Source organism: Pezoporus wallicus, unplaced genomic scaffold, assembly GCF_028554395.1.
Source record: "Pezoporus wallicus isolate ANWC-B61680 ecotype Strahan unplaced genomic scaffold, APGP_CSIRO_Pwel_v1 contig_3017, whole genome shotgun sequence".
NCBI classification, from domain to species: Eukaryota; Metazoa; Chordata; class Aves; order Psittaciformes; family Psittacidae; genus Pezoporus; species Pezoporus wallicus.
This window is the reverse complement of record NW_026638957.1, coordinates 2,058,049-2,080,128: the sequence shown is the minus strand read 5'-3', so window position 1 is coordinate 2,080,128 and position 22,080 is coordinate 2,058,049. Positions and strand designations below refer to the sequence as shown.

Below are 22,080 nucleotides of genomic sequence, written 5' to 3'. Positions count from 1 at the left end.
CTGGAAGAGCGGATTTTTATTTGCCTTATGTTTCTTGCACTGTCAGATACCTATGGGAAATGGCTAAGTGGAAAAAAAGTCACTGATATCTTCCTGCCCTTGAAAACATGTGTTCCGGCTTAAAGCACTGGCATTTTCATCTTTGTGTTCAAATGAAGAGACCAAACATGCTCAAGAAACGAAAAAGGTAAATGACATTCTGGAAGTGATGAGTGACCAGTTTTCTTCCACAGCTATGTTCATTTTCATGTGGTCCACCATTAACCACAATACCTGGCCTGGGAGCTCCCCAGCCATCCCAGCCTAGGTAACCAATTTTGGAAGTGAAACAAGGGAATGGGTGACAACATAACACCAGGAGTTATGGAGTACTGCACACATCTCCTGCAACACCTCCTAACTCTGCTCCTTGGTAAGTAACCACATGGTGCTACAGCAAGTCCTTGAAGAGGGTGGGTTTTATAGCAGGACTTATGGCTGCTTTGTAGGTGCAGACAAGTTCCTTTTGAGCTGCCTCCCCTGCAGGACTGGAGCTGTTCCCAAGAGGGATCCCTGTGGCAAAGGGCTTCTGATCTCTCTCTCCCGGGAGCAAGCTCCATGTTGAGCTAGCAGCAGAGAGGAAGGAGGCAGGGACACTTTTTCTTGAAGTAGGAGAAGGGTCACCTGTACCCTGTGGTTGCTCTGGGGCTGTAAACTCAGGCCACGAGGCCAGAAATAACTCAGGAGCTGCCTGCTGGAGAAGCTCGGATTTACAGACTCTCCAAGGAAACAAGGCTTAGTGAAAAACCTGAGGGAAACTTGGACAAAATGGACTGATGTGGACATGGAAAAACATTCTACTGCATGAATCATAAATTCTCCGTTTGGAGAGAGGCAAGAACTTCATCTACATTAATTTCTTCCGGCAGATACAGATAACAAAGCGGCCCTCTACATGGGAGAGTTTAAGATTGATACAGAGAGACAAGATGCACTTGGAGACATAGGAAGGAAAAATGCACCTCTGAGAAAGTTTCCACTATTAATATTTTTCCCTTGCAAATGTGGGTCTTCTGAAACACTCTTTTCTTTAGGAAGGATCTAAATGAGGAGGAGGTGGCAAGTAGAGCTACAAAGCATATAAGAAAGCCTCAAATACGTGAGTGGGAGGAAGGAGGAAGAAACGAAAGAATAATGAAGCTTGCATCACTGGGAGCAAACAACAGAAGAAGGAAAATGCACATACTTGTGGCTAAATTTTGCAGGAACTTAGGCTGGGGTTTAAAATTGCTGTGGTTAACACAGATACAGGCACTGAGTAATTCAGACATCCTGATCAAAGGACAGAGAAACGTTACGACTGATTTCATTAGGAAAATTACCTGGCTTAGAGTTAATGGATAAGCAAGGGGAAAAATGCCTTCCTTACACCATTGATCTGGAGCAGCCCTGCAAAGGGTGATTGGCACCTGTGGTATCTGTGATGGCTATGTGATCTGGGGATTCCTTCAGTGGGGCCAGGATTTTGCCCTTTGTGGAGACTCCTGTTGCCATCTGTGGGATTTCCTCATGTGGTAATATTGCAAACAGTTATACATAAAAGCAATTATTAGGTATCTTGTTACTAACATGGTACCTGGGGTACCCAGCTCTAGCTGCATCCATAGCTGAGTCCAAATGCTCAGCTGCTCTTGGGGTGCTTTCATTAAAACCAAATCAGGTGTTTCTACTTTGAGAGCATCTCCGGTAGCCACCGTGCCAATGGCTACCAATCTGAACCAGGAAACAGGCCTGGAAAACGATCCAGAGGTTGGGTTTATTCCATGCCTTCTGATTTTGTGTCAGCCCTTTGCCATGAAGGCTTTGTTGTAAGGGCTGTTAGGCGCTGAATGAGCAGGGCTGCTCTCTCCCGCTGTGGCCTTAGGCATATTGCAGAGCAGTCAGCAGAAAACTTCCAACCAAACAGAACGAGGGACCTGCGTCTTACAGCAGGAATCCTGTGGGATGGGAACGCCTCTGTCTCTATGTCACCAAAACTACTTCTAAAGTGAAAACTGTAACTTTGCTCAGGAAACCCCAGGGTTTTATGTTTGCTTTGGAATAAACTGAGCCCGTCCATCCATTGAAGATGTCAGCACCAGGGAATCAACAGGAGGGTATGGCCATCTGCACAGACAAGCAGTGCCCAGGGATATAGCTAGGACCACCGTGGGAGCAGGGAGCAGCTTCATGCCAGCAATTTTTACGAATGAAAGAACTGTGCTGCTACTTCAACCTCTGCTGGCTTTTTAAAATCTATCCTGCGACAGCAACAAAAAAGGGCAGAAGAACAGCGTTTCCATCCCCTTCTTCCAGTATCATTCCTATTTATTGCTTTGTTTCAAATTTATCAACAAAATACTACTTTTGTATATTGTTGACCTTCGAAGGCTGCAATATGCTGGTGCAGAGTACGGGTTTCTTTGTGTCCCTCCTGTACCAAAGTGTGTTGGGTCTGGGGTTGGGAGCTCTGGTAGGAGTGGTGGAGTTTGGGTAGCCAGGAAGAGGAGCTGGCAGGATGCAGCTGTCGTTCTGCCCTCTGTCCACACTTAGTGTCAGGAAAAGAATGTATCACCCGGTGGAAAAAAAATCCCATCCCATCCCAAACCAGCCATTGCCCCATTATGGCAAAATAAATGGATGAAGCTACGTTTTCCCTATAATCACTACAGCAATCACATGTACCTTGTCACTCTGTGGGGGTGGTTGGAGAAAGTAAGTTTACAATGAATAAGTAAATGCCTTTTACAGATTTGTCAGTTCCCCGTACATGTGGCGGTGCTGATGGTGCCAGGTCCCTCCAAGACCTGCCAGCCTTTGCACACGGGCCCCAGCTCGGCCAAAGCTCCCTCTTGCCGGCTTCCATGGGGGCAAAGGCAGCAAGAGGAGGCTGGCATGAGGGCTGCAAAGGGCAGTAGAAGTGAGGAGCAGCGTGCACGTTCATACCAAGCTCTCCTGGCACGGGCACGTTTTCTCAGTTTCCATCTGTAAAGAGCAGAGCGTAGGGAGGTGCCAGGCCTGGGCTGGAGCTCCCAGCCGGTAGGACCGTAACAAAAACAAGTTTTAGCGCCGCACGTCTCGGTTTTCAACACGTGTAAGCCCCGCTCCGGCGGCACGGAGGTCGCTCACAGTGACAACGTGGTGGCCAGGGAAGGCTCGTGCCCCCCGGGCTTGGCGGCACGACGGGAGCGAGGCCACGAGCGGGGCTTCCCCTGAGAGGAACAGAGAAGGAGGCGTGGGACCGGCCGCGCGCCGCTGCCCCCAGTCCCGGCGCAGCGGCGTTCCCGCGAACCCGCAGGAGCAGCGCCCCCGAGCCCAGCTCCCCCGGCTTCTCGCTCCCGCGCTGCCCCCACCCCGCTGTGTCCCTCGGGGACGCCCGGCCAGGGAACCCGCCGCCGCTGCCGCCGGCTCCGGGAGGCGGAACGGCAGGGCGGGGCGAGGCGGGGCGGGCGGCGCTAGGGCCCGGCGGGGCGCGGCGCCTCCGGCGGGGGTGGGAGGGGGTGCAGGCGGCGCGCGGGCTGCGGCTGCCTCCCGCCGCGGGGCGCGGAGCGGGGCCGGCCGGGGTCAGCGCCCACCCCCGCGGCGGCGGCGGGAACCAGCGCCGCGCCACGAGGTAACGGCCGCCGCGTTTCGCCGTGTCACCGGGAGCGCGTGCGTACGTGTGCGTGTGCGCGGGCGGCCGCCGCGCCCCGGCCCTCCCCCGGGAAGCGGAGCCGCGGGCAAACTTCGGGGGCTACGGGGCGGGCAGCGGCAGGCGGCTGCGGGGGGGCTGCCCCGGCTGCACGGCCACTGCCCGCCGCCGAGCTCCGGCGAGCCGGGGACGCGGAGGGCGGCGCGGAGGCGGCAGCGCGGCGGCGGGCAGTGGACTGTGCCCGGCGGTGCCGGCTCCGCGGGGACGCGCGGCTGTAGCGGGCGGACGGACGGAAGGGAGGAGGCAATCGGCCGGCCGAGTCTGGCCAGGTCCCGGCGGGCGCTGGCGGGGCAGGCGGCGGGCAGCCACCCGCCGTGTCCCTTTTGTTCCTGCGTGCCGCCGGCTGCTGCATCCGTGCCCGGCGAAAAGCCGCTTGGTACTTCACGGGCTCCGGCCGTGTCCGTGCACACACGCCTGAAGGGCATCCTCCGCCGGCGGGGCCGCTCTGTCAGAGCCGGCGGGAGAGGTGTTCGCCTGTTCGCAGATCGGCTTCCCTCTGCTCGCTGCTCTTCAGCGCTGACTCTCAACTTACCCGGACTTGCCGTGAATTAATTCCTTGGCCGTACGGGCATGTGTCCCTGCAGCCCGGAGAGGGGGTTGCACGTTACCCTGCTGGCTGCGCTGCGGGCGGTCACTACTGACACCGCAGAGATGTGTCTGTGGGAATCTGCTCGCGCGGGCACGGCACGGCTGCGCTCGCAGCCCAGTTTACCGAAACTTTAACTGCAGCAGGCGATGTGGTACGGCGGAGCCGTTTGCGTCAGGGCAGACCGTTACTCCGGCGGGGTAACGGCGGCTCGAGGGCTTGCGCTGTTTCGGGGGGTGAATCAGAAACAAAACCGAGCCAGCGATGAAAATGAGTTTGTGTGGTTTAAAGGAGCCCAGCGTGGTAACGGCTGCTGGGGCACAGTAGAGCGGGCGGCACCCCTTGCTTTCCCCAGCGTAGCCCCCGTACCAGGCAGCCAGCAGTGTAACGTGCGATCACTTGGTAGCCGAAAACGCAGGGCCTTGCAGCGCTGGCCGCCGAAGCGTTACGTGTCATTAAAGTAGCGCTCGTGGAGGAGAGCGACTGTCCCAGGAGCTGTAAAATCTATAAACACTTTTCTGATTGGTTTAAAAATTTAGACACAGGAAGCGGATGGTGTCTAATAACAGACAAGTGGAGACACTGTTGTCATGGAAACTGGGAAGACTAACCCTCTCCCCCCCCCCCCCCCCCCTTAATTTAAAAAAATAAAAAAGGGCAAAAGAAAGAAGTGTGCATCTCATCAGAAATGCCTGCAGAGCGCCTGGCTGCTGCCGCCTTCCCGCAGCATCTGTTGAAACACGAGAACATGCCTGTCAAATCAAGGTCATTTCACAATACACCCCGTGCTGCTGCCTCCCCTCTTTCCTCTCTGGACGATGTCCCCCGCTTTCCACCCCGGGAGGAGGTGGGAGGGTGCAGCCGGCCTGCCCCGTGCCCACTGGCTGCCCTCCTCGATGGTGGGTGTCCTGCCCCAGCCAGGCCTGCAGCGGGAAGAGCTGTGGCTGGGGACCAGCAAAGGCTCAAAGCCCGGGGGCCGTGTGGGTTATAAACCAAAGTAGTGAGGGGTGACTTAGCTTTTGATCAAATAACCGGGACACATTTCTTTACATGGACCCGGGAGAGAAAGCCGGGTTTGATTTGATCTCCCTGTGTTGCTTCACATTACAAAGTTATATTAAAATGTAATGATTTGGACTTGGATATTAAGGCTGTTTCTCTGCCTCACCTGCGGAAAAAACCCCTAACCCCTAAAGGGGGCAAATGGCTGTGGGAAACCCTGTGCAATTGTTTTTAATAAAGACATCACTGTTTGGTTATAGCATGCAATTTTAGTACAAAAGTAGAGATGTGAGCATAAAATATACTTCATTACTGATGGATGCAGCATGAGAAAACCAGACCATTACTGTGGTAAATGGAAGTTTTACTTTGCCAGACTATTGAAAGTTTATTGTGTGTGAAAGGAGAGACCTATTTTGATTTTGGAGCAGGAGAGAGGTATTTCACAGCAAACTCACAAGAAAGGTTTTAATCTTTTTGCTTATTTTCTTGAGCAGCAGCCATTGGTTCAGGTGTTTGTGATGGAGAGATGTCTTTGAGCATTCACTGTGCTTTCTCTGAAACATTTCATTTTGTTGCTACCTTTAATCTTCGTTTTGCAGTGACCAAAACAAGAAAAACGCACTTGAGTGCTTCACCCACTAGATAAATCATCACTTTGAAACCTGGAATGACCAGTTTGACCTCTGTTGCCTCTTTGTTGGCATATTTCACTCCTTGCATTGTTATTTTTCAGCAAAACCAGCAACTGGTCAGCAGGTCTTGCACATCAGGAGGTAAATCTTGCACGGCACTGAGGTGAACGCGCTCAGCCCCGTCTCTACCCACACCCTTGGGTCTTGCTATCTGACAGACCCAAGGCCTGGCTTTAAAGTCTGGTTGTGGGTAAAACTGGAAGGAGCAGTGCCTGCTTCTGCTCCAGGAGTCCCGGTTGGCTAGGCTGGAATGGCATCAGGGTGCCAGCTCTGGGACCCCCTCCCTGTGTCCAGGAAAGGTTCAGAGAGTTGGGCATTTGCATGTTTAGTCCAGCTCACATCTGATTAACCAGATGCTGCTTGTAATTGCCATGGAGCTCAAATGGAGAAAGTTTGGACTGGTAGCGAAAGTGTGCTTGCTTCTAGAAGCGAATTTCCTGTTGTTGGGAGAACCCTTATCCGCAGGAAGGTTCGCTTGCAGGAAGTGTGTCAGTTACTTGTTTTTACCCGGTGAAGGAAGTGAGCTGGATTAGGTACTTTCTAGATTTACCTTTCGTCATCCTCCATGTCTGTGCTACTTTGTTTATGGTTTTAGTTTTGAAAAGTTTGATGGTATCAGCCATTCCAGAGGGACTTACATGAAGTCAAATGCTCCTGTTGCCCTGCCGTTTGTTGCTGTTATTAAAAAAACACCCCACCAGCCTCTCGGGGCCACGTTTTCAAAAGTGTCCAATTTACAATTTATACCTTTTGAGCCTCATTAATAGTACTCATAGGCTTTTTTTTTTCCCTTCCCCCTCCTCTTAGAATGAAAGATCAAAAAATGCTCCAGTTAGTTTACTAATAGGGGCAGTCCCTCCACTTCTGAACTGCCTTTCATCATGGATCATAAATCACTTTACAGAAATGAAATTTTTAATATCCACAGAAGTTGTATGTTCACAACGTAGCATTTCACATGGACTGCCTGAAGTTGCAAGGCAAATTAGGATCAGAGCTTAGAGTCACATTAATTGCCCCTTAACTAGCAATTGCTAAGGGATTAAAACTTTGGAAATGTGCCTGCATTTCCTGGGTGCACTTGCTGATGCGCCAGTGCAGTGTGCATGTATTGATACGGGATGTGGGGCCGGGGGTGAGAATGTAAGCAGTCGTTCCAGAAAACACCAGTCACTTACTGGTCCCTGTCATGCTGGGATGCAAGGTTGGAGGCTTGTAAGATTGGACACGGCTTTGGATGAAGGTTCAGACTAAAGGTGAGGGCTGGGGTTTAGCTCTTTGGGTTCAAGTAAGTAGGGGTGTTCAGGGAAATCAACATGAGTGTCGGCTCACAATGGAGTATTGTGGTTGCATGTGTGTTAAGATGAAGTATGGTTAAGTATGATGCTAAGCTGGACTTTTGCAGGGGGTTCTGAAGGGGAAACGTGGAAAAGTTACATAAACTTGTAAGAAGCTGCCTGGCATGCTGAATGGCTTCCAGCAGTCGTTTTTCGTGTAGGAGATGTCTTGGTGTTAGTAGCTGTTCCTGGCAGAAGAGGCTGCCAGGGCTGTCCAGAAGCCTCAGCTGGGCTGAAACAAGACTGTCCTGGGTGATCCTGGAATTTGCCAGTTCATGACTTCAGAAATAACACAGTGCAGCATGACTTTGGCCTCAGTTTTGACATATTTCTAATGAAACCACATTTGGCTTGTTACCTGCTCACACGGCCAAGGCAAAGGAAAACTTTAGCAAAATAATGAAAAATAGAAAGGAAAAAAGGGATCTTAGCAAAACAGCATTTCTTTTAAATGTAAAACTTAGAGCCATGTTTTTTTTCGGAAGCCATCAGCCGGTTCTGGGAAGCCAGCCTGAAGCTCTGGAAGGCAAGGCGATTTTTCCTAAGTGAATCCTAGGCTTTGGAAATCCTACTCCATTTAAGGTGCCTGAAGTTGAGCTGCTAAGCATCAGGGTGACTCAGACCCTCCTTAACTGCACTGTAGCACTTCAGGTGCCTTTACCAGTCACAGGATATTTAAATGATCTAGTCCAAAGCTGGGTGCCTAGCCTGAAGTTTGCACCTTGGCTGCCTGCATAGCCCATGAGGGAGCAGAGCTCCCTGCACCCAGTTGTCATCCTTAAGGGTAGACACAGAATGGGGATAGCCCCATTCCAGAGGTGGCTGGGGAGAGGGTCTGGTAAATGGCTAAAGCTTGTGAGGTCTGGACACACGACTTCCAGGTGGTTCAGGTGATGTACAACCACCCTGGCCCAGCCCAGGTGCTGGTGCTGCTTGTGTGCGGGGGGTCAGTTTTTGCCCGTCTGTCTTGGGGATGAGCAGAAGCGACATGTTATGCTTTTCCAAAACTCTCCCTAAAGCTCAGCTACTCCGTAATGTCTGCAAAAGTGGGATAGGCTGAGCCTGCTGGAGGTGAAACTAATGACTATGATGCTGGACAGTATTTTGTCACTCTTTCCTTTAATTTCTCTGCCTGTAGTCTAAGAGTCTCTTTTCTGGAGATGGTCTTTCTCTGTGTAGGCACTGACTGCAGGACAGACAAACGGCAAGGCTGTGACCTGTGGTCAGGGTTGGTAGGGGCCATTGAACAGAACAATCTGCCTAGCTGTTCGACGTTGTTTTTCCCAGCATTAGCAGGAATTTACCTCAGTGCTAACTGATACAGTGATGTTGCCAACACTGGGTGTTTTTCTGAAAATAGGTAAAAGCCAAACAAAGATAGGTATTATTTAAGGAGTGGGATGGTTTTGGCACACACTGGCTTCTTCCTTTGCCCACGTCCCATGTGCTGGGGTGTGGTGGGACCCTATATGTGAACTCTGCTCAGGCCAATGTGAAGTTCCCTTATGGGATCCCAATTGCATACCGCTTACCTGCCACCTACTTGCTGATAAAGTCCACTCACAATGTCTGGGCATACTTATTTTTGTTGCAAGGAAAATGCACCAGACTTCCTAACAGACGGGGCTTTATGTACAAGGCAATCCAAGCTAGATTCTGGAAAGCATTTCACAGAATGGCAGCTTTGTTGGAAATTGCTTCTTAATAGTGTATGGCAAAGCTGTTGCTCTTTTTAGTGTAGTTCTATGCAGGACTTGTGCCTGCCCCGTTGAACCGAGCAGCATCTTGCATCTCCTGTGACCCTGCCTCCTGTGTCAGGCTATCTGGGCTCCCTGCTCCAACCCCCGGGCAGCTCTGTGGCTCCCTGCTACAGAGATCCTTTTTGTTTTTGCTCTTGGGCTTTATGGAGAGGCCAACCTTTTCCCTGGATAAAGTCGGCTTCTGGCACAGTGAGCAGATGTGAACTCCCCAGCCCTACCCATCCTTACATAGCCGTGCTCCGTGTTACTCCTCTCAGTAAGATCTTCTCATTGCCAATTTAATTGCTGGCCTGGCTTGCTTTGGAGGGAAGCAGAGGCATTACAGGGGTTACGAGAGGTTATTGGAAATGAGTGGAAGCTGAAAGTCTGACCCATCAGATTTATCTGGATTAAATCTCATTTTACCCCCAACTCCAACTTGTTTTGATCTGGGTTTTACAGCAGATCATTTGCAGAAGCTACCCAATTAATATGTTATTTTAACACTAGATTTTGCAAACCTTTTTTTTTTGTTGGAGGTGGAGAAAGGATCCAAATGTTTTGATCCTATTTTTATCTCTTATCTTCACTGAGTTTTTCTCACTCTGTGCTTTGCAGAGAGGAGCGAAATTTTAATAATTCACTAATATACTTTCACTTCATTAACATTTTATCATTCTGGCATTGTGCATATGGCAAACTCCTCAGTATTCTCATTAAGGGCCTGATCTTGCCCCCATACTCTCAAATCCCTTCAGGTGTGGAAAACCCTAAACTCGGGTGTTATTCTGCTCTTTGGAAAGAGCTTTCCTCTTTTTCCAGTAAATAGTAAACTGAACAAAACATGGAAGGTTTTTTGGGGGTGGTTTTCTTTTTTTGTTTTTTTTTTTTTTTTTTTTGGGGTGTTTTTTTTCCCTTTCTTTTTTTCGTTTTGCACAAAACGGAAACATTTACACAAAGATAGGAGTGTTGGTTAGGTTGGAGCCACTAAGCACCAAGCCTTCAGCCATTACAAAACCTAATGATGTCAGTCTAGAGAGCGTGAAGACGCAGGGTGTTCCTCTGGTATTGTTTGCATCATTTTACACCGTGGCATGTTTGATTTAAAGTGGAGATTTGTACTGGCATTAAAATGGTTATGAAACTTACCTGGGATAGCACAGTGCTAGTGTATGTTGTGTTAATGAAGTGCTTTTTAACTGTGTCCTAATGTGACATTGGCGTTGAACCTCTGTGGTGACTCTCCCCCTTTTCTAGCATTAAATAGACCTCTGAATTGGTGCATGGTTTGCTACTGCCAGTTAAATACTGTTAGCATACCAGATTACTGCAGGCGTGTTCAGAAGGGATAACAAGCCAAGCATGGCTGGGGGGCAGACAGTGGGTGGGTGCAGGAGGCTTGAGAGTTGAAGGGAAGCTTGTCAGTTGTGAGCCGTGGAGAACTAAGGGCCAGGTCAGGATTTCAGGTGGTGCCGTGTATTGAAAAGATTGTGGCTGTTGAGGGACCAGAGGACAGGAGATCAGTAATAAATACAGGAGATGTTGAGAGACCTGGCTGAAGGTTTCTACTTGTCAGGCAGAGTATATTCGCTTTTGGAAGCACCAGGACAGAAACTCATCTCTTGCAAATTGGTATAATGCCATTTGAGTTAGTGAAATTACACTGACTTACATCAGCTGATGGTCTGTCTGGTGGTATTACAAGAAGAGTGAAGGTGTGAAGGATGGGTGAGCTGGAAGAGGTTACAGGCCTGAGCAACAGGGAGGATGGAAGTTTGTTCAGGAATAATAGGCTGAGAAGTGAAGAAAGATCAAAAGGTCCATTGCAGCTATATTGAGTTTGATTTGATGACAAGGTGCCCAACCAAGAGATGTCTGCAAGGCAGGCTGAGAGACGGGCTTGGCTGGAGAGGGGAGTCAGTGATGGCAAGTACATTTCTTATCAGCACAGTAGCAATTGGTGTGTGAGCGAGTAAGACCACACACAGGGTGGGGAGGTGGGGTTAAAAAACATGACCTGAGCCAAGGCCGTAGTAGGAGCTGGGGGAGAGGATGTGGAGGTACAGAGCAATCACTGGGTGAGGAGGGCCAGAAAGCGTCTCACAAAGCCGAGGTGGGACAAAAATCCTTCGGTCTGGAAGGAGGAATAGAAAAAACTTCACAAATATTATTTAGGATTGATAAAAGAAAGGGAATGACATTGACTTCTTTAGAGGCATGAGCCATGAATAATGTCTACCGCAATTGGTGTACTTTGACAAGCGGAGCAGAGGCACAGTAGCGGGATGCAAAGCCTTTCACCACAGGTCACTCAGGTGGGTTACCTCTGGAAAAGCAGTGGCTACCCAGTGGCAGTGGCTCAGAGCCAAGGGGCTTGTGCCCACTTCTGGTCCCGCACAGCCGCTGGGACGTTGAGGGTCAGTGGCCTTGCTCTGGTTCCTTGTGAGCTGGCCACAAGGCCGTGCACCCTTGGGAATTACCCATGCTGATGGCAGACTGTGGCTGTAGGACCAGGCTTCCCAGTGGCTTGGCTGCAGAGTTGTGTGGAAGTGTTGAAGAGATGCTTCTTTGTGCAAGGTGCTTTCTGCTCAGACGAGGATGCTGTTCATGGTGTGACATGGTGTGGCAGTGCGGGAATTGCTGTGAAATCTGGAGCAGGAATTTTTTTCTCTAATAGTAATTTTAATTCTGAGTTTGTGTCCAGTCTTGCTTACTCCTGTCATCTACTGCTAATTGTGTGGGGTAAGAGCTGGTACCACAGCATCCCAAGCGCCCAGCTCTGTCATAGGCATAGTATAGAATAAAGATTTTCTTTCTGGCCTCAAAACCCTATATATTTGGAGTAAAAATTACTCCAGTATAGAAGTCTCTACACCAGTATAATTATTCATCCTGCTTATGTATTTCACGTGCTTTATTTAAGTTCGTGTCACCTGCTAATAGCATATGAGCACTGGGGAAATTTGGAGGGTATGCACAATATTACTGGCATTGCTTGAGCAGCTGCTACTGGCCTGCTCACATTCAGCAGATTTCTTACTGTCAAAACCACTTTTAGCATATGAATGAATGGGCAGGAAACCACCTAAAAATTGATTAATGTAGACAGAAACTGCCTTCTCGTTCATTCAGAGCAACAACAATGAAGTCAGGCGGCAGGGTTCAGCTGATGGGCTCTTGGGAAGAGCTTGTTTTATTTCACAAGCGCAGCTTTGTTTTGGTGGAGATTCTGAGGTACTAGCATTGGGAATTACACTTTTGTTTCCAGATGCAAGGGGCAAGAGGTTTTGCCCAGGAGCAACATCTGTAGGTGACAAAGCACCTTGACTTGTGGAAGCAGCATGGAAGCAGTATTCACTTAGGAAAATCTATCCAGTTGTTCTTTCTGGTGCCAGCGTGGGTATGAATGCTGGCAAAAATTGAAGCATGTCCCTTTTCATGCCAAAATCCGTCGACGCTGATTGCCTTAGCTGATTCCAGTGAAGATTTTGCCTGAGGAAATAGCTCGATATTTGATCCTGCAGATGGCTGATGTTTAAAGTCCACCCTCATGAACTTATGGGGGAGGTCCCTTAGGACACAGTAGTGGTTCCATCTGATTTTGTGGATGCAGAATTTGATGCTGCATTGCCGTCGCTGATGTAGTGGTGGTTATAATGGTTATTATTAATTTGTATTCTAGTGGTAGATAAACAGTGCTAATATTTCTCTCTTCCTCAGGCATCCTGGCTCTCGTAAGTGTGTTCTCCATTGATATGGAGTTGTTTATTCTCACTCTGGCAGTGTGAGTGATGCACATACGGCTCTTTGGAGCCAGCAGCTGAGAAGATGTCTTTATACGTGTATACACTACTACATAGATTTATACTGCTGTAACAGTGAAATCTATATCTTGTTATGAACAACATGCTATCATCTGTTACTTGTTTGCACAAAACTAAACACTTTACCAGCCAATGAGGTGAGGAGCAGAGGGCCAGACTCAGTCGCCTGGACATAGTATACTGGCCTTCACTGACTTGCAGGGCCTTAAACCCACAGATAGATCTCAAAGTCTTGACTATGGGAGCAAGTGGAGATGGGTTGTCGACACATTTGTCTTGTGGTGATGGACTCTGATGTCTAATGACTGAACCCAGGTAGGAGCCTTTCCCCAACTTAACGTACTCATCAAGTCTCTGCTTTGGCCACTGTGCTTTACAGAACTGCAATAAGCTGGTAGTCTTTAATTGGCTAAATCTGTTAAGGAGGAGACAGACAGACAGATGTGGACAGCAGTATGATTGAAGCCTTTTGTAATAGCCAGTAAAGCTAACTGTCTTCCTCTAAAATGCCCAAGGAGCAGCCTGAACAAGTGCTTTGTCTGTGAGCTTCAGAAGAAGGAACTACAGTTAGATAATTACAGAAATACATGGAGTGAGTTTATTGCAATGCATTAACTACCACTGCCAGTAGTTACCCTTCATTATTAAAGCAACTTCCTTCAGGACAAAATAATGAAATGTACCTTTGTGCCTTTGTCAGTCAGAAGCCCAAGAAGAGATTCCTGTTCCACTTCTATCTTGTGGTATAAAGTAACGCAACTCCACTGAAGTCAGAGGTGGATAGCTGGAGAGAAGGCAGCTTCTTTTTTTTTACTAGAGAGCTTTAATGCAACAATTGTTTTATTTCTGCACATTAAAGTTAATAACACAGCAATGTGTTTTGAAGTTAAGTCATTCTAGGATCTCTGTATGTTAAATAACTGTGAACAAACTTTATAGTTACTCTATAGGCCCTCATATCATTTTGAGCTGCTGTCTATCTATTATGTTTTATCTGCCTGCAAAATCCATTTCTAATTCTGGCCATATCTCCTTTGTGATCACTTGCCAGAAATCTATTCCCAGGATTCGCCTTATTTTAGTGAAATATCTCTGCTTCAGCACCTTTCCCAAGGTGGCTGATCTAATCATGGCACTATCAGTTATCACTTCGCATTTCCTTTGCTAGCTCTGTCAAATGCAATGCACAGCCTAACAAAGTGACATTCAAATACTCTGTGACCAAGGCTATTTCCCTGTCTTTACTTTGCAAAGCTGGAATTGTATCTGGCTCCTTAAACATGTGCCCTTCTCTCCAGGAATGTGACTTGTAAAGCACACTGTGGGAAGAGTTAATGTTAAGCAGATGAAATAGCTGCCTCTTTATTTATCACAGGTACGATCCATTTATAGTGACCATCTGGATATTAAACCCCACATCCGTGACCTTTTTTTCCAGGTAGAGAAGAGTGATGCTTCATTCCTGCCAACTGGCAAGAGAGCCTTACTTTGCCGTCAGAGAAAGAAAATTTGTCACCTCCCTGTTCCTAAGCTCCATTCTCTTCTGTTTATATATACACATTTCTCTTTTAAATATGAGTGTGATTGTGTGCAAAGGTCAGCATATACCAAACAGGGTGCTTGCGTTTCTTGAGGAAGGAGTCACCTGTGTAGTGTGATCCTCTGTTAAGGTTAAATGTGGTTTCTATGGACACAGGTCCAGCAATAGCATCTTTTTTTCCTGGCCGCCTTTTTTCTTTTTCCTTGGGTGACAAACCTCTTAGTGTTATCTTAGATTGCTATCACAGACTAATACTTGTCTTAATAAGTGAGTGGCTGACTAGTCCATCCGCTCTGAAAGATAAAGTTATCCACGTGCATCCTCACAGCCCTTCCTGCTTTGTGCCATTTAACACATGCTGCCACGAGCCCTGCTTTGCTGCAGTCTCATTTCTCCTTTGGTTTTCACAGGGGCTGAAGCCTAAATCTTGCCTTTTTTGGGAAAGCGGGGAGCAGGCTCTTGCCAGACTGGCTACAGGAGTGGGGAGAGCCCTCTCCATGCACCTGTCCTGGCTCCAGAGCACCACGAAGTTCAACACTTGCATGGTGTTGGGAGTTTCTTTTTTAATCACACAGGCTATTTTTTGGTCGACCCCCCCCCCCCCCCAGTGTGTGAATCAAATAAATGTGCCTTGCAGTCTGCACCAGATCAGCACACATATTTTCCCTATGGCCTGTTACAGGTTGCAGAGTTGAGTTTATTTGTTTCAGACAGCAAGGGGAAAAATTAGGAAAACAGGTTTTAAGCTGAAAAAAAACCCCAGTCTGATTTCTTGTTTATGGCCCAAGGTGCAACACAAAGCAGGTGCTCTGTGTTGCAGTTCTTTGGCATGTATTTCAGTGAGCCGTGTCACAGCCTGGTGAGCTTCCAGGGTAAGGTGTGTGCAGCCCCTCCTGACTGTCCCTCGGATGCTGTCCCCAGGTCGGCTGTGGAGGTGCAAACTGGGGAACATCTGCCCTAATGGGATGGCAGAGCAAGCTGTTGTGTGCCCTAAAAGGTAATTTACAATGTGGCTAAATAACAAGGATGGCGTCTAATGGCTTAAAAAGCTGTTCATTGCTGCAGTTTTTTCTAGCTGTTTCTTCACTGTAGGAAGGTAGAGAAATCTGTGTTAAAATAATAATTAAATGCTGACAGTACTAAATTTCCACCCAGCGTGAATTGGCAGCAGTTGCAAACCAAAACATTAGGTCATTAAAGAAGAAAACCCAACCTGATTAAATATCTCTGTATGTTTTTCTGATTAGCTATTCTTAAAAAGAGCATGTGGCTGTAATAGAAGGGTGTACTTGACAGCAGCAATTGCTTTTCTGGGGAAAGGTAAAATATTCAAGTTTTAATGTGTATATATGTGTGTTTGAAAGGATTTCTTGCTGGTCTTAGCCATGGGGATTTATATCTTAACTAATCATCCATTTTTAAAAGCCACCATGAAATCTCCCTGCCAGGAAATATGTGAAATCCCTTCAATATTATGTTTCTGGAAAGAACAGTTAACACTGACTAATGCACTCGGGCTTTTGTTTTGGTCTGTTTTTCCTCTTCTCTGGCTGGACAGAGCTGACTTTGCTCTTGAGCATCGAACAGCCATGGTGGACCTTGCTGTAGTGTTGGGGGTATTGAAGCACTATGAGGCTCAGGGGCTTGCTGCAGTGTGCATCCCGAAGACACACAGATAGAAAAGTTTCTGCCCCAAAAAGCTTGATGTGATGGGGAGGTACATGAAGCTGGGTGAGGATTGGGAAGGGGTAGAGGTGGAGGTGTTTGTTAGGAATAGAAACCTTGTTTACTCCATGCCCACTTGTGGCCACAGGTCTGCTGCTCTCAGAGGCAGGTTGAAGCTGGCTCTCTTGACTGTATTTCACTAAAGCAGTCTTGGCTGAGGAGACTGCAGAGTAAAAACTGTCAAAAGGTGCATTTATAGTCTGCCACTTTTTACCACCTGATTCTTCCTTTGAGGTGCTCTACGATATATTTACTCCAGTGTGCTCCTTAACAGTGTTTTGAGGGCTGATGCCTACAGCACACGTATGTCTGGAGCTCCTTCCTGGTCCTCTGTAAGGGGTGTTCCTGAAGGTAGCAAGGAGGGACGGATCCAGTGCTGCTGGGAACTTGTGCCTCTGCAGATGAGTTGTGGCTGTTGCTGGCCCTGTGGGAAGCCCTGGAGCTTGAGAAGGGTGAGTGTGCTGCTGAGCATCCCTCTCCGAGTGCTGGGACCATCTCTGAAAGCTCCATGACCTCTGTAGCCAAGACACGCTTCCCAAGCACATGCTGAGTGTGGTAGGGTGTCCTGGCTGCTGTGGCTCTTGCTTGCATTGTATCAGAGCAGCTCATGGTCTGTGGTATGTGTGTTATGGTGCCAGCCCTGCAAGGCACCATGGGGTCATCCTGCCCTCTCCGATCCTTATGGCCCTTCCTCTCACACTTATATTTGGAAACTGAGAAACAGAGGGGTTAAGAGAGAAGTTTTGGAAATGATTTCAAACTGCTTTGTTGTTTGAAGGATAATACAAGCTTTTGTTGTATGAATATACCCATGTCTGCACCCAGGAGTTGCATATGAGCAACAGTCTCACAAACGTGATTTCTGCTACCTGAAAGACGCAGGTAAAAGGTTTCTCTTAAGGGCTTCAAAGAAGGCTCATGTGCTTACAGATTCACTCAGCACTTTTACTGGACTCCTTTAAGGCCAACTGGGATATTCATTTTTCCCCTGGGAGCTGTAAAAGTCACATACTTTCCTTTTTTCTTCACTGTACATTCCAGAAAGCAATTTCTCAGGAAGAGTGGTTCCAGTTTAATCTCCGAATTATCTGTTGTTTCTTTTTCCCCCAAGATAAAGCAGCTGAATAATCAGCTAACCCTAATTCAGGCAGAGCTGGGGACTGTGTGTGGACATCTGTGTGGAGATCCAGATTTGAGGAGTACTGCTTTAGGTTGCAGTGTTTCAGCTGTATAGCCTGAGCGCATTGGTTACTTGGAGGTGAGCACACGTGCTCCAGTGAACCTGGCCACTGCTCAGGGATTGGGTCCTGAGACCCCTGGAAGCAGCCAGGGTCTGGAAAGCAGAGCAAAAGGCATGTTTCTGTGAATGTCAGTGGTAATTTTCTTGCAATTAAGTGCAGTGATCAAGAGCAAGAGAAAATGTTTGCCTGCATCTCTCTCCTGAAGATGTGTCCATTAAAGAACAGATGGGGTCAGGGGCTGCCTGTGGTTGTCTGAGTCTCGGGCTGCCTCCATCTATCTGGAGGCAGAGTGACCTGCTCTGACATCTCCTGCTTTTGCGGCGCTGAAGTTCCCGCCTCAGTCACACTCCTGCATGGTATACATGCAACGTGCCCTAGCCGTGACATCTCTCCACAGTGTGCTGTGGGGCAGCTGAAGTCCTTCTGCCCCAGGACCCTTCTTCATGAGAATTGGATACCGCTAAACCTTAGTGACAGAAAGTGTCTCTGGCACCCTGGATCTCTTATCTCCAAGTTCATTGTGTCCTTGTAGTACTAGCACTGGGTTGAGACAAACTATTTCTCTTCTGACATTAATGTACTTGACCCTATAGAGTGCAAGGTAGCCAAGCAGTTACCGGCCATTAATCTCCAATTGCTCTTGTCAGGTATTTTATTTGTTAATCCAGGGCCAAACAGTGGTTTAGTTGTCAACTTAGACCATGATAAGATTTTTCTTAGCTCCTGGCTAGTGCCAAGTTAGGATCTAGTTAGTAGTGCTTGCAGCCATTTAGGCAGATGCCCTCAAGCTTTACCAGGTGCTGCACTGAAGCTAGGGCTCATCATTGGTTCATCCACTAAATGTGCTGTCAGAACCAGCCCCTTTTCCTGTGCTTGGATGGCTGGTTCAGTGAGAGTTGGCCACTGCTCAGGTACCTGTAATGGGGCTGCCTGCTGTACCTCTCCTACATAGTGTGCTGCCACATAGCCCCAAGATACCTGAGAGGCAGCTCCCTGAGAGCTCTTGACTAGCCAGGCTGCTTTTCACCCTGTGACCTCTTTCGGCACAGTTGGGATGGAGGCGGGTTGTGTTCTTTCAGTACACACTCACGCTGATTTCATTGCCTCATTTTGCAGAGGGGGAGCGCTCCAGGCATCCCATGGCAGAAATTCTCCCTTTTCTTGGACACTTCCCAAGGGTTACTCATCAGAACAATAATTGCTAAAAAATTACGATGCTGAGCACCAAGACTTATGGAGTGCTTTGATATGCCAGGCTGTGATGATTGTGTATAGAGGGGTATCCTTTTGTAGCTTGAATTGCTATAAAAGCCTTCAGTATCCTTTCCCTGGCAAACTGCTGGTACCCATAGTTGGGAGTTTGAGTGGCAAGCTCTGTGCCACCGAACACGTATTGGCCTGTGGCTGCTCCTGAGGTGAAAACCGTTTATGTTATAATGCATTAAGTTCTGCTTGCACTGTTCTGTATGGAGTTCTTGTTTTGAAAGTATAGGAAAAAGTAGAAGGAAGAATGTTGAGATGTTTTAACACAGCAAGAAGCGTTTTCTTCCTACACAGTGCCATTTCAGAGAGGGAACAGCTTCTCCTCCAGTTCTGTTTTGGTCTAGGTCTCTCTCTTCTGAGATTTAAACATATGCTTGTATCAGTTCCTCAGCTGGTGTGTATCTGTTGACATACTGTATCTACTGACATAATATGTTTTCTGCATTTGCAACTGATGTTTTTGCGGTGCATCTTTAAACTTAGCAGATTCCTCAGATTTTAAACATGGACTTTTAACAAAGCTATAACATGGGGGCTTTGTTTTTTTTTTTGTATTCATGAGAAGAATGTTGACATAATTACCAATAGGAAAAGAATAAGATTAGGAAGTTGCTTTTTATCCTGATGTCTATAGGGTCTCGTACATCCCACGCAGCAATTGCCCTTATTCAGCAGATAGGAACTGTGATGCTCTGGGTAGCTAGGTATCACCTAGCAATCTGTGGCACACCCTGAGCAAAATCCAGATGTGTGTATGTGTGAAGCGTTGTCATGGCAAGGCTTGCCCTTATTCTGGGAAGCTGCCTGCAGCTGGAGGCAGGTCTACATAGCATGCTCAGGCTTTGCAGCTGGTGCTGCTTCAGATCCGGGGCAAAGCAGGGGTTTCCAGAAGCGCACAGGTAAAGCTGGAGCACAAATCCACTGAAAATCCATGTGTGTCCAGGTAAGCAGCTCAGATCACTTGCAACATGTCACTCTCAGCAGAAACAGAAAGGAGCATATTTGGGAACTGTTGGGGCTTCTGTGCCTGGCTGTAGGGGGTTTTGCTCTCAGATTTTATATATTCATGGGATTTTGTCCTAGGTGAAACAGCATTAGAGGAGATAGAGTAGCAACTTCAACCCCTGGTGTTAATTACCAGAGGCTGGGATAAAATCCTGATGATAATGAAGGATCTCCACGTCTTCTGAGGATCCTGAGATCAGCTGTGGTAGCTTGACCTCATTACCTCCTTTAGATACTGTGAAAGAAACTCTGGCAGGCCACGGGATTGTAGTTCTCTAATTTTTGTGTTCTTGATTGCGCCTGTTGTCCTTGTTTTGTTTGTTGTTTTCCTCCAGATCCAAGCATTATTAAGTTTTCTGCCTGTGTCCCATGCATGCATTCTTCTGCTAATGAAGGAAAGGAAATGGTCACGCTCAGATTTTGGTCTTTAAAAAACAAGAGCATCTTGATTTTGTTATATTTTTGAACAGGCTATGAGGGATAAAGTTGAACTTGTCTGAGAACAAATGGATATTACCATACTGGGAATTTATTAAGTGCAGAGTGATTTGGAAATAAGTTTGGCCTTTTCGCATGAAAATTAAAGGCACCAAGTAAGCTGAAGTTATTTTTGGTGCAGTTCTGTGCTACAGATGAGCCAGTTTTTGAAACTAGGATGAATGGAAATAAGGAGTGGCAAAATTGTGTAGTTTGGGTGTAAGACTTAAAGCTAGTTCAGCTGTTACTAGAACTACTGTTAAATAAGTCCTTCAGGCTGATGTAGGTGACCTCCTGCCATAAATACCACACGGTTTCTGTTTTATGTGTTTTTTATTTCATGATGCTTTTTTCATTTGTTCGTTATGTGTTTTTATTTCATTAGCCATAGCTACAGGTTTCACTTTCTACAGGGATGTTCTTTTTTTTTTTCTGCCTCTCCTGGGCAGGCCAAGCAGAAATTGTTGGAGCCTGCTCCTGTCTGTGGCTCCTATCCCTCATCGTGCTGTAGACAGACATCCTCTCCTCTTCTAAAATATGGCAGATGTCCAGTTAATTGTCTGGAAATTGGGGAAGGTGTGGGATTTTTTCTTAGAGTCTTCTTGTTACGCTCCTGTGTACAGCTGTTCATTGTTTTGTGTTAACTGTTCATACTTGAGGATTTCTGAGAAGAGGACTGAAGCTGTGAACCCTTAAAGAACAAGATTAGATGAGGTGGAACTGTCTTTGATTGTCACCCTGGTCTGTGATGCTGTGTGCTTTTCACTGCAGCACAGTTGAAAGGCTATATTTATTCCTAAAATAAATAATAATCTGATGCTCACCTGAGTTTAGCTACTTACCTGGAGGAAAAAAGTTTCCTTAGAAATAGGAAGGCTATTAAAAAAATCTGTGTTGGGCATTTTAATTGCACCATGCGATGAATCCTTTGAAGTTTTATTGCCTATTATATACTTGATTCAACAGTTGCCTTTTGTAATAGCTTAAGGTTTTTTATTTGCTTGAGAATATTAACATTTCTCTTTCAGGCTTTGAAAGAGCAAACTTTCTAAGCATGATTATGAACATTAGGTTAACGCATAATCCCCACTCAGAGGTTCTCCCAGATTTCCATATGCTTGTTAGAGGCTGTTCAAAGGTGCTTAGCTTTAATTGCCATTATGTGAGCACACAGAAATGTGGACCCCAGAGTCTTATCTTACCTGTTTTGTTCACAAATTCATTTTTTAGAGCATTGCAGAGCCATTCTCAGTTGAATTTACATTGAACTTACTGGGAGGTGTAAATGTTTTCATCTAAATGGGGCGTGGTTCTTTTGTCTCCTTATTTAAATGCTCAGTGTTTATACCTTTTCTGGTCTTAATGTAGTTGCTGAGGATTTGGTCTGTTTTCTGTGACATTGTTTTTTCAGGTATTTTACCTGCCTTGCATGTGCAAACTTTCAGCTGTCCACAAAGAAATAATAATACAGGTATGTTGAGAAATGGCACGAATGGCCAAGTTTCTGTGGCTTTTAATGAGCTATAGGATCTTAAATGGAGAAAGGACCTTGCCTTTAAACAGCCTTTGAAAATGTTACTTGAAGGGCTAGAACTGGGGCGATGTAACTGAAAGGTGGCTGGACGTGCATCTTCCAGTATTGAAGAAAAACATTCTGTAGTCGCAGTTCCTGCTTCGTCATCTTATCTAAAGATCTGTGAAGTCCAGAAGGAAATATAAGTTGAGTAAGAAAACTGGAAATGTGTTTCTTTAATTCAGGAAAGGACTGGTGTGTGGGGAAGAGCTCTCCAGTGCAGCCTGCCCAATACCAGGTCACAGTGAGACTGAGAGAGAAAAAATCAACCATTTTATGCATTACACTACAGAATGGAGTAGAAAATAGTTTTGCATGGCTGTATTGTAGAATGAAGAATGGACTTCTAGAGGTCATACAGAAA

At 47.0% G+C, this 22,080-nt stretch overlaps 1 protein-coding gene across 1 annotated transcript in view; it reads left to right on the top strand.

Annotated features, from left to right (window-relative positions):
• Positions 1–3,562: 3,562 nt before the first annotated feature.
• FOXN3 (forkhead box N3) overlaps positions 3,563–22,080 on the top strand; it is a 211,950-nt gene continuing 193,432 nt past the window's right edge. Inside the window, exon 1 of the mRNA XM_057413410.1 lies at positions 3,563–3,631. The gene's annotated coding sequence lies outside the window, so the exon portion shown is untranslated. The remainder of the gene's footprint in view (positions 3,632–22,080) is intronic.